General features: G+C 35.8%; 1 pseudogene across 1 annotated transcript; it reads right to left on the bottom strand.

Moving 5' to 3' along the window:
* Positions 1 to 4935: 4935 nt before the first annotated feature.
* LOC149513894 (AAA-ATPase At1g43910-like) lies at positions 4936 to 6812 on the bottom strand (annotated as a pseudogene). Its single transcript, XR_016330083.1, has 2 exons — positions 5700 to 6812; positions 4936 to 5585 (listed from the first exon to the last, which is right to left on the bottom strand). The product of XR_016330083.1 is annotated as an AAA-ATPase At1g43910-like (transcript).
* Between the last annotated feature and the right edge of the window lie 4085 nt (positions 6813 to 10897).

Raw genomic sequence — 10897 nt, forward strand, 5'->3', positions numbered from 1 at the left:
TCCACCGTCATCGGCTGCTTTTCTTTGTTACTTTAGAGCCACATATTAGGGAATATTTCTTCGCTAATCCAAACAAACATGTCAAAATTAGCAACTGGCTAGTGGTGAGGAAATCAGCGTGCTTCACCTCAGAGTCTTGTCATGATTTTATTTAGACAAGAAGATAAAGAATCGTTGTGTCGCCGACGTGCCACCTTGCTGCGCAAGTAGTTCGTGGGACCCTTTGTCGCTGACGATCAGTTCGCTTCTTCCAATCCTTTTTCGACTGACTCAAGGAAAACGACAAGCAGGAAGGGAAATGGAGAAATGCATAACAATTACTCAGTTTTAAAACATGCCAGTTCGTGTATTAGCGTATCTATTAAAATAATTGAAACTGTCTTGTAATTATTTCAATCTCCGATTTGTTATACATCTCTTTGATTTCTTAAAATAAATTAAAGAATAAATTTGGATTATAAAAAAATTGTAAAGAATAATAAGAGAGACTTTGGAATTGATTGATTGAGATGGCAGTCGTTCAAACCATCAACATTTTTATAAAATTTCATTTTATTTTTATTTTTCTTATTTTTTTTATTTTTTAAAATTTATTTTATCATGATTTGTTTTTTAATCACTCTCTCCTCTTTTCCCTACCAAATCTGTTCCATCCACCCATTGCTCATTCCCTGTTTTGAGCCTCATTGATCAGCAGATTTTTAGATTTTATATAACAGAAGGTTGATGCTAATAGAATTTCTCCCACGCATACTATTTGGGATAATCTTATTAGCTGTTCAACTTGTTTGAACAAAATATATAATCCAATTGTGCCGATGAGAAGGATAAAACTACTGTTAACATTATTTTTTTTCTTTTATTGAAGATTTGAAGTGGGATTAATTATCATTGTATGCTTTTTCTAACATTGGAAATCAACAAAATTATTTATTGAGATTTTTTATTTATAAATGGGATAAATTATTTACTTAAGAAGATAATTTTAATTTTATAATTCAATAATTTCAATCAAACTTATTTTACGATATGTTAATTTCATTGTCTGTTGAATATGTCTTTACATGCAATAAAAAATACTTACACCAATACAATGAACTTCGTTCTACAATTCTTTTGTAATGCATATGATGATATTAAGTTCTTGGGTATGTCAAGTTCATTACGAAAAGACTGTAAAAGTCAAAGTGCTTTGACTTGCAAAAAAAAAATGATTTATAATTTTTTTTTTTTTGAGTACCAACTACCAAGTGGGTTTTTTTTGTACTATAATTGCAAGTGTTGATTTCTATCAACAAAGAAAGATGTGTTGTAGGCAACTGAACTCCACTTCATTTGGGCCCAACAATAAACTTGGCATCCTTTTCGGCCTAAAATATGATGATTTTTGGTATGACATTAACAAGTTTAAGGTCAGGCCCCAAAACGGGTAAAAAAATTTAAGGTATGAGGTTCTCCAAAAGTAAAGAACTTTTTACAGCATGACTATGGGTTAGCTTTTTGGCCCAATTAAAGCTTTTCATGATAATGTTGGTTGCTCAGGTTAATGGTTGCAAAGCAAGTTCCTAGATTCATTTACCATATGTGCACTCTGCACAGCGGCTAGACCCTTGGCCCATCCAAACCTGCTCTCTCTTACACACACACACACACACACACACACACACACATACATGCACATTCATGCACGTTGGTAATAATGTTGCTCAATTTCCACTTTTTTGTTCTTTACCTAATTTTTATTGTATAACACTATAACTTGTGACAAGAAAGACATATAATACAGGATTGTTCCATTGTATTTTGTAGATATCTTGTATGATTCATGGTCCCCAGCCATGACAGTTAGTTCTATCTGTATCAGCATTCTCTCCATGCTATCGAGCTCAACTGTGAAGGTTTGAACTTTGAATGTACATTCAATTGACTTTCTGGAGTGCTTTCTTATTCCAGTATGTCTTCATGCCATGCTTGTACCATGCATAGGGCACTACTGGGAGTGAGCACTACTGTTTTTGTAAATAATGGGGATATTGATATCGTATTTTTGTTTCTTTAAGTCCAGAACTCTTTTTAATACTTTTAGCCATGCTTGCAGCAATGTCCTGAAGACAACGATCGCTATGTAAAGAACTGTAGAAATGGCCGGTCGCCCAAGCAGACCAGGTGGTGGTTCCATGATGACAAAGTTTAATTGCAAGAGCATCTCCCTGCATCGATTAGTCTATAAGAGCTAGAGTAGACAAACTGCTTCCCCTTTTAAGGAAAACGGAAACAAAAGGAGAAAGCATTTTCCCAATCAAAGTTAAATGCTTAATAACTCCTGTAAATGCTTATGCTGGTATTTGGTACGGAAAGAGAAAAGTCGGTCTTTCTTTGGCAATGGTGTTTAACCTGTGCGAGAGATGTTTGGTGCCCTGTAAGCACATGAATGAGAAACTCTCTTTCTGAAACTATTTTCTGAACTTGAGTTTTATAATTATAACTTGGCAGCAGATGAGACTGATGGATCATCCAAAGGCGAAACTTGAGTCCTGTTTTAGAGCGTTATGTATGCTGGATCACTTTCATTAAGTAACTGCATTTTATTTGAAAAGGAAAAAAGAAAAGGTAACGGTGGTTTTCAGTTACTTAGGTAACTCTGATTGTGATCATGCAAACATTTTCCACAAGTACAATTATGCAAAGTGGAACAGCAAATACGCGGCTCCAGCCTCCAGTGAATTTTTTTTATTGTTTGTTTTCACATTTTTTGAGATTTATCTTTGTTCCAGGGTACAAGCATATTGATAGCAGCAAAGAATCACTGAAATTCTTGAAGGGAAAATCGATAGGATAGCTTATAAAAAGAATCCATCGTCAAAGTTTAGTTCTAGAACAGGTTGTGTAGAATCATCAAGAAATCATAGTAGTGATTGATTATAATGAAAACCTAAATATGAACTCGGCCGCGCCCGCAAATCAATGTCACCTGACTGTAATCCTGGCAATCATACATCAATATCAGCCATGTATGCCGGATCACTTTCATTAAGTAACTTTGATTGTGACATTTTATTTGAAAAAGAAAAAAAAAAGGTAACGGTGGTTTCCAGTTACTTAGATAAATGTGATTGTGATCATGCAAACATTTTCCACAAATACAATTATGCAAAGTGGAACAGCAAATACACGGCTCCAGTCTCCAGTGATTTTTTTTTATTATTTATTTTCACATTATTTGAGATTTATCTTTGTTCCAGGGTACAAACTTATTGATAGCAGCAAAGAATCACTGAAATTCTTCAAGGGAAAATCGAAAGGATAGCTTATAAAAAGAATCTATCGTCAAAATTTAGTTCTGCAACAGGTTGTGTAGAATCATCAAGAAATCATAGCGGTGATTGATTATAATGAAAACCTAAACATGAACTCGGCCGTGCTTGCCAATCAATGTCAGCTGACTGTAATCCTGGCAATCATACATCAATATCAGTCATTCTGCATTTGAACAAACCATTCACAAATGCCTTGCACTTCTTCTTTGTCCCATTTTCCTCAGAGGAGGTCTAGCAAAGTTAAAAACCAAAAATAATTCGTTATCCAAATTGCATAAGATAATTTTTAACAAATATAGTAGAGCAGCATCAAATTAACAATATAAATATTGCACACACAACTAAATACTCATGACTTCCGTTAATAATCACCTTCTTCCTCTTTTTCCATGGTTGTCTCGACCATGTTCCAACAGAGGTTGTAGCACACTTCTGCTTCGTTCATGGGTTCCTAAATCATTCACCAACCCTTTGTTCATGTACGTATACTCTTGTATGTTTCTTCAATTGCCTGAAATGAATAATGTGCCCCCATCATTTACCGATGCATATCATTCTAATTTTGGTTTAACATTGTCCATTTATTAGTCATCATCACTACAAATGTTAGGTCGCCAATACACTACCTCCCACTCTCTAATTAATAAAGAATTCAGCTCAAGAGTATCGACTAGGTCAGAAATCTTATTAGCAGACAAGAGAAGACAGATTGAGAGGAATTCAGCTATATAGTTTTCAAATCGCAATCTGAAAAGAAAAATTATCATATACACACAAATAATAGAGTCATTCAACTTACAGATGGGATTTATTCGAGTTTTTTAACTTTACAAATGGAATTTATTTGTCCTTCAAGGTCCAATACTGATGCATTTGAATCGTTTGCTCATGAGAAAGGTTGGCAATGAGACGGATGGTTTGTGAACTTGATACTCTGACATATATTAATCTTATCATCCATGACAGAGGGTTTTATAAAGCCATCATATTCTGAAGTTTGCATCAAACAACATTCTTTGTATTGCATTTTTCTAACAAAATAAGTTGTTGTCAGAACAGCAGTGGGCCAGTGGCTATGCATGCTGTGACTATAATATTTTCACCGCTTTCAAGTAGTCAAAGACAGTATTTATTTAGTAAAATGAGTCAGATGTATAAACAATAAAGCTGGAATTCCAGTGCAGAAACCAGCCTGCATGTATGAGAACACATCTCTTATAATACTCTGCCTGTTGTATTTTATCACAATTTTGTAAGGAGCGCTTATTACTAGTAACCTGCGCATATAAGTTACAAACAAGGCTACATTGTATAAACTAGTTTATTAAAGTTATCTAATTGATTCCAGGGAGCTTCGTCTTGATCTTCTCAAGTATTCCTTTCTTCTCATGGTGCTGGGGCATTCTTTTCATCTTCTGTTGTTGCCTTTGTTCAGCTGTTGGGGCAGCGGGAGATTTGTCTTTTATAATCATGTCGCCTTCCTCAGTCTGGAATTAATATTCAAATATTAAAACGTTTATCTCAAGAAATTAATCAGAAATATATTCTCTATGGTATGATGCTTATATATTTCTTATGATCAAAGTTCTTTGATTTGCCATAATTAGATCATACTCCATTCCAACAACCCAGCTAACTTCTTATTGCATGTGATGTGATCTGATCTGTGAAGCATAAATCTTGAGTGTTATAGTTTTGGCTGTGGGCAAATTGAAAAAGTTACATATAAATCACTTGCCATGAAGCAACAGAATATGGTTTCTACCCAAGATTTTTAGCAGCTAATAAGTTCCCCGACCAGCTAAACTAAGTCAAATGTATGCATCTTGTTTCAGACTCAGCAGGCTTTGAATTTTGTCTTTCAACTACCTTTTCCTCCTTTTCAACTACACCCTCTTCTATCTTCTTCTTCTTCACGTTGAGAAAGTCTATGAGACCTTCGAGTGCAGTTTTAGGGTCATCACTGATCATAAGTTGTTGTGCAACTTCAGCTGGAGTAACTTCAATACTTTCAATGAGTTCATCAATGCAGCCGAATAGTTTGGCTTCTTTGATTCCAGCTTCTTTGATTCCAAGATATGTAGTTGAAAGTTTTCTGAATGCTGCTGGAGTACAATATCCCATGTAAATATGCACATCCATACGCCCTGGCCGTAGCAGAGCTGGGTCTAACTTTTCTTTGTGATTTGTGGTAAAGATTATGATTCTTTCGTTTCCACAACTCGACCACAATCCATCAATGAAATTGAGTAAGCCTGACAGGGTTACCTACAAAATTGTGGTAAATTAGAGATTTGAAAACTTTGACCGCTACAACCAAACCAAGATAAGTAAAGACTAAAGACAGGTGTAAAGGAAAATAACAATCAACAAATGAATTACCCCAGGATCGATAGCAGAAGGACTTTTGAGTTCATCATCTTCTTCATCCTCAGGTTTTTCTTTGACCTGGGCACGACCACGTGATACATTTGTGCTACAATCTATGTCCTCGATGAGCAGAATGGACCGGTTGGTGGTGGATGTGAGTATACGTCTAAGATCAGCATCGTTTCGAACGCTTTGAAACTGAAGATCATATATATCATAACTCAAGTAATTTGCAATTGCAGCAACGAGTGATGATTTTCATGTCCCTGCAGGACCATACAAAAGGTACCCACGTTTCCAAGCCCTGCCAACATTTTCGAAAAATTCCTTGCGTTCCCGAAATGAATCAAGATCACCCATTATGAATTGCTTAAGCTTTGGCTCGATTGCCAGTGTCTCAAATTTTGCTGGGTGCTTGAAAACTGCGGACTCCCACATGGAGCAGTCTTGGTCATATGTGTAAATGCTGAGGCTCTCACGCTTGTTCAGAATTACTTGTGCTTCTTTGCTAATGTAGGTGAAGTACCTTTGCTCAACTCTTTCTCTAGCGCTTTTCTTACAGGTCACGGCGAAGTATCTCTTATTGGGAACGTAGCACTTTTTGGTTTCAATTGAAGAGAAAGTCCACTCCAAGCGTATCCCCTCAAAATCATCCATGATCGTGCAATTTACAGGGATGCTTCGTTTGGGTGGTGCTGTGGGTTCATTGGAGTCGTTGAAACCTACAAGTAGACTGTCGCTGGAAGGGCCAATTCTGGTTGGCAAGTAGACCTCAGCAGCCCGAAACAGTTGGTTATCAGAAGCTTGCCAGCGGTCTTCGATAAAGAAGGTGAACTCTGAAGAGAAGTAAGTGGATGTCAGCTCGGAAAATTTTGAGGCAATGTAGTCTCTCATCCGTTCTGGGACCATTTCATTTTAGATTGTGCGGATTAGCATGACCATGGCTGAGATAGAGGCATAAGCGGAGAGAAGAACGGAAAAAGAAGGTAGCTCTTTCAACAGGGTAGCCATTCCTGCGTTTTACTTGTTCTGCTCTTGAAAACAGAGAGAAACAGTGAAGGCTGAAAGCAAGAGGAAAAGAGGAAAAGGTTCAAGTACGTAGCCGACTGAAGGCTAAGTAACACTAAGTACTCCTTATATAGCAAAAAAGCATTGTGTATGAAAATGAAAAGTCTTCGTCGTGTCCATATTCAATAGCAATACAGTCACGAGTCATGACTAGTCCCATCAGGGACGAAGGAGCCTGCAAAAGATACAATGAGAACTGCTGGACTTAACCTGGCACACTGGCCCATAGTGTTAAGATCAACAGCTTCCAGGAAACTATAAAAAAGAGGGAAAACGTCAAGTCGGCGACTTTTATCTTCTAAATACTTTGTTTGAATATTATGCATATGTAAATGTAATAAGATCATATAATTTGTGCAAAAAAGTTCAAAATCAAATTGCTTCATAGTTAATTTCCTGGGCTCGTCTTACTTGGTTTTGCTGAAACAAAACTTTAATACAGGTCCGTGGCTCTTTTTACATGGATCCACCGTCATCGGCTGCTTTTCTTTGTTACTTTAGAGCCACATATTAGGGAACATTTCTTCGCTAATCCAACCAAACATGTCAAAACTGGCAACTAGCTAGTGGTGAGGAAATCAGCGTGCTTCACCTCAGAGTCTTGTCATGATTTTATTTAGACAAGAAGATAAAAAATCGTTGTTTCGCCACGTGCCACCTTGCTGCGCAAGTAGTTCGTGGGACCCTTCGTCGCTGACGATCAGTTCGCTTCTTCAACCCCTTTTTCGACCGACTCAATGAAAACGACAAGCAGGAAGGGAAATGGAGAAATGCATAACAATTACTCAGTTTTAAAACATGCCAGTTCGTGTATTAGCGTATCTATTAAAATAATTGAAACTGTCTTGTAATTGTTTCAATCTCCGATTTGTTATACATCTCTTTGATTAATAAAAGAGACTTTGGAATTGATTGATTGAGATGGCAGTCGTTAGGCTGTCAAACCATCAACATTTTTATAAAATTTCATTTTATTTTTATTTTTTAATCTCTTTTTTGACGAGTTGATTGAGGTAGTGTGGAAACTAGATCAAAGAGTCCATCCATATTTTTCTTATCTTTTTTATATTTTAAAATTTATTTTATCATGATTTGTTTTTTAATCACTCTCTCCTCTTTTCCCTACCTAATCTGTTCCATCCACCCATTGCTCATTCCCTGTTTTGAGCCTCATTGATCAGCAGATTTTTAGATTTTAAATAACAGAAGGTTGATGCTAATAGAATTTCCCCCACGCATACTATTTGGGATAATCTTATTAGCTGTTCAACTTGTTTGAACAAAATATATAATCCAATTGTGCCGATGAGAAGGATAAAACTACTGTTAACATTATTTTTTTTCTTTTATTGAAGATTTGAAGTGGGATTAATTATCATTGTATGCTTTTTCTAACATTGGAAATCAACAAAATTATTTATTGAGATTTTTTATTTATAAATGGGATAAATTATTTACTTAAGAAGATAATTTTAATTTTATAATTCAATAATTTCAATCAAACTTATTTTACGATATGTTAATTTCATTGTCTGTTGAATATGTCTTTACATGCAATAAAAAATACTTACACCAATACAATGAACTTCGTTCTACAATTCTTTTGTAATACATATGATGATATTAAGTTCTTGGGTATGCCAAGTTCATTACGAAAAGACTGTAAAAGTCAAAGTGCTTTGACTTTCAAAAAAAAAAAAAGATTTATAAGTCTTTTTTTTTTTTTTTTTGAGTACCAACTACCAAGTGGGTTTTTTTTGTACCATAATTGCAAGTGTTGATTTCTATCAACAAAGAAAGATGTGTTGTAGGCAACTGAACTCCACTTCATTTGGGCCCAACAATAAACTTGGCATCCTTTTCGGCCTAAAATATGATGATTTTTGGTATGACATTAACAAGTTTAAGGTCAGGCCCCAAAACGGTTAAAAAAATTTAAGGTCTGAGGTTCTCCAAAAGTAAAGAATTTTTTACAGCATGACTATGGGTTAGCTTTTTGGCCCAATTAAAGCTTTTCATGATAATGTTGGTTGCTCAGGTTAATGGTTGCAAAGCAAGTTCCTAGATTCATTTACCGTATGTGCACTCTGCACAGCGGCTAGACCCTTGGCCCATCCAAACCTGCTCTCTCTTACACACACACACACACACACACACACATACATGCACATTCATGCACGTTGGTAATAATGTTGCTCAATTTCCACTTTTTTGTTCTTTACCTAATTTTTATTGTATAACACTATAACTTGTGACAAGAAAGACATATAATACAGGATTGTTCCATTGTATTTTGTAGATATCTTGTATGATTCATGGTCCCCAGCCATGACAGTTAGTTCTATCTGTATCAGCATTCTCTCCATGCTATCGAGCTCAACTGTGAAGGTTTGAACTTTGAATGTACATTCAATTGACTTTCTGGAGTGCTTTCTTATTCCAGTATGTCTTCATGCCATGCTTGTACCATGCATAGGGCACTACTGGGAGTGAGCACTACTGTTTTTGTAAATAATGGGGATATTGATATCGTATTTTTGTTTCTTTAAGTCCAGAACTCTTTTTAATACTTTTAGCCATGCTTGCAGCAATGTCCTGAAGACAACGATCGCTATGTAAAGAACTGTAGAAATGGCCGGTCGCCCAAGCAGACCAGGTGGTGGTTCCATGATGACAAAGGTTAATTGCAAGAGCATCTCCCTGCATCGATTAGTCTATAAGAGCTAGAGTAGACAAACTGCTTCCTCTTTTAAGGAAAACGGAAACAAAAGGAGAAAGCATTTTCCCAATCAAAGTTAAATGCTTAATAACTCCTGTAAATGCCTATGCCGGTATTTGGTACGGAAAGAGAAAAGTCGGTCTTTCTTTGGCAATGGTGTTTAACCTGTGCGAGAGATGCTTGGTGCCCTGTAAGCACATGAATGAGAAACTCTCTTTCTGAAACTATTTTCTGAACTTGAGTTTTATAATTATAACTTGGCAGCAGATGAGACTGATGGATCATCCAAAGGCGAAACTTGAGTCTTGTTTTAGAGCGTTATGTATGCTGGATCACTTTCATTAAGTAACTGCATTTTATTTGAAAAAGAAAAAAGAAAAGGTAACGGTGGTTTTCAGTTACTTAGGTAACTCTGATTGTGATCATGCAAACATTTTCCACAAATACAATTATGCAAAGTGGAACAGCAAATACGCGGATCCAGCCTCCAGTGAATTTTTTTTATTGTTTGTTTTCACATTTTTTGAGATTTATCTTTGTTCCAGGGTACAAGCATATTGATAGCAGCAAAGAATCACTGAAATTCTTGAAGGGAAAATCGATAGGATAGCTTATAAAAAGAATCTATCGTCAAAGTTTAGTTCTAGAACAGGTTGTGTAGAATCATCAAGAAATCATAGTAGTGATTGATTATAATGAAAACCTAAATATGAACTCGGCCGCGCCCGCAAATCAATGTCACCTGACTGTAATCCTGGCAATCATACATCAATATCAGCCATGTATGCCGGATCACTTTCATTAAGTAACTTTGATTGTGACATTTTATTTGAAAAAGAAAAAAAAAAGGTAACGGTGGTTTCCAGTTACTTAGATAAATGTGATTGTGATCATGCAAACATTTCCCACAAATACAATTATGCAAAGTGGAACAGCAAATACACGGCTCCAGTCTCCAGTGATTTTTTTTTATTATTTATTTTCACATTATTTGAGATTTATCTTTGTTCCAGGGTACAAACTTATTGATAGCAGCAAAGAATCACTGAAATTCTTCAAGGGAAAATCGAAAGGATAGCTTATAAAAAGAATCTATCGTCAAAATTTAGTTCTGCAACAGGTTGTGTAGAATCATCAAGAAATCATAGCGGTGATTGATTATAATGAAAACCTAAACATGAACTCGGCCGTGCTTGCCAATCAATGTCAGCTGACTGTAATCCTGGCAATCATACATCAATATCAGTCATTCTGCATTTGAACAAACCATTCACAAATGCCTCGCACTTCTTCTTTGTCCCATTTTCCTCAGAGGAGGTCTAGCAAAGTTAAAAACCAAAAATAATTCGTTATCCAAATTGCATAAGATAATTTTTAACAAATATAGTAGAGCAGCATCAAATTAACAATATAAATATTGCCC

This window comes from Durio zibethinus, chromosome 18 (genome assembly GCF_047325235.1).
Source record: "Durio zibethinus cultivar Kanyao isolate XHJ-2024 chromosome 18, ASM4732523v1, whole genome shotgun sequence".
In the NCBI taxonomy this organism is placed as follows: Eukaryota; Viridiplantae; Streptophyta; class Magnoliopsida; order Malvales; family Malvaceae; genus Durio; species Durio zibethinus.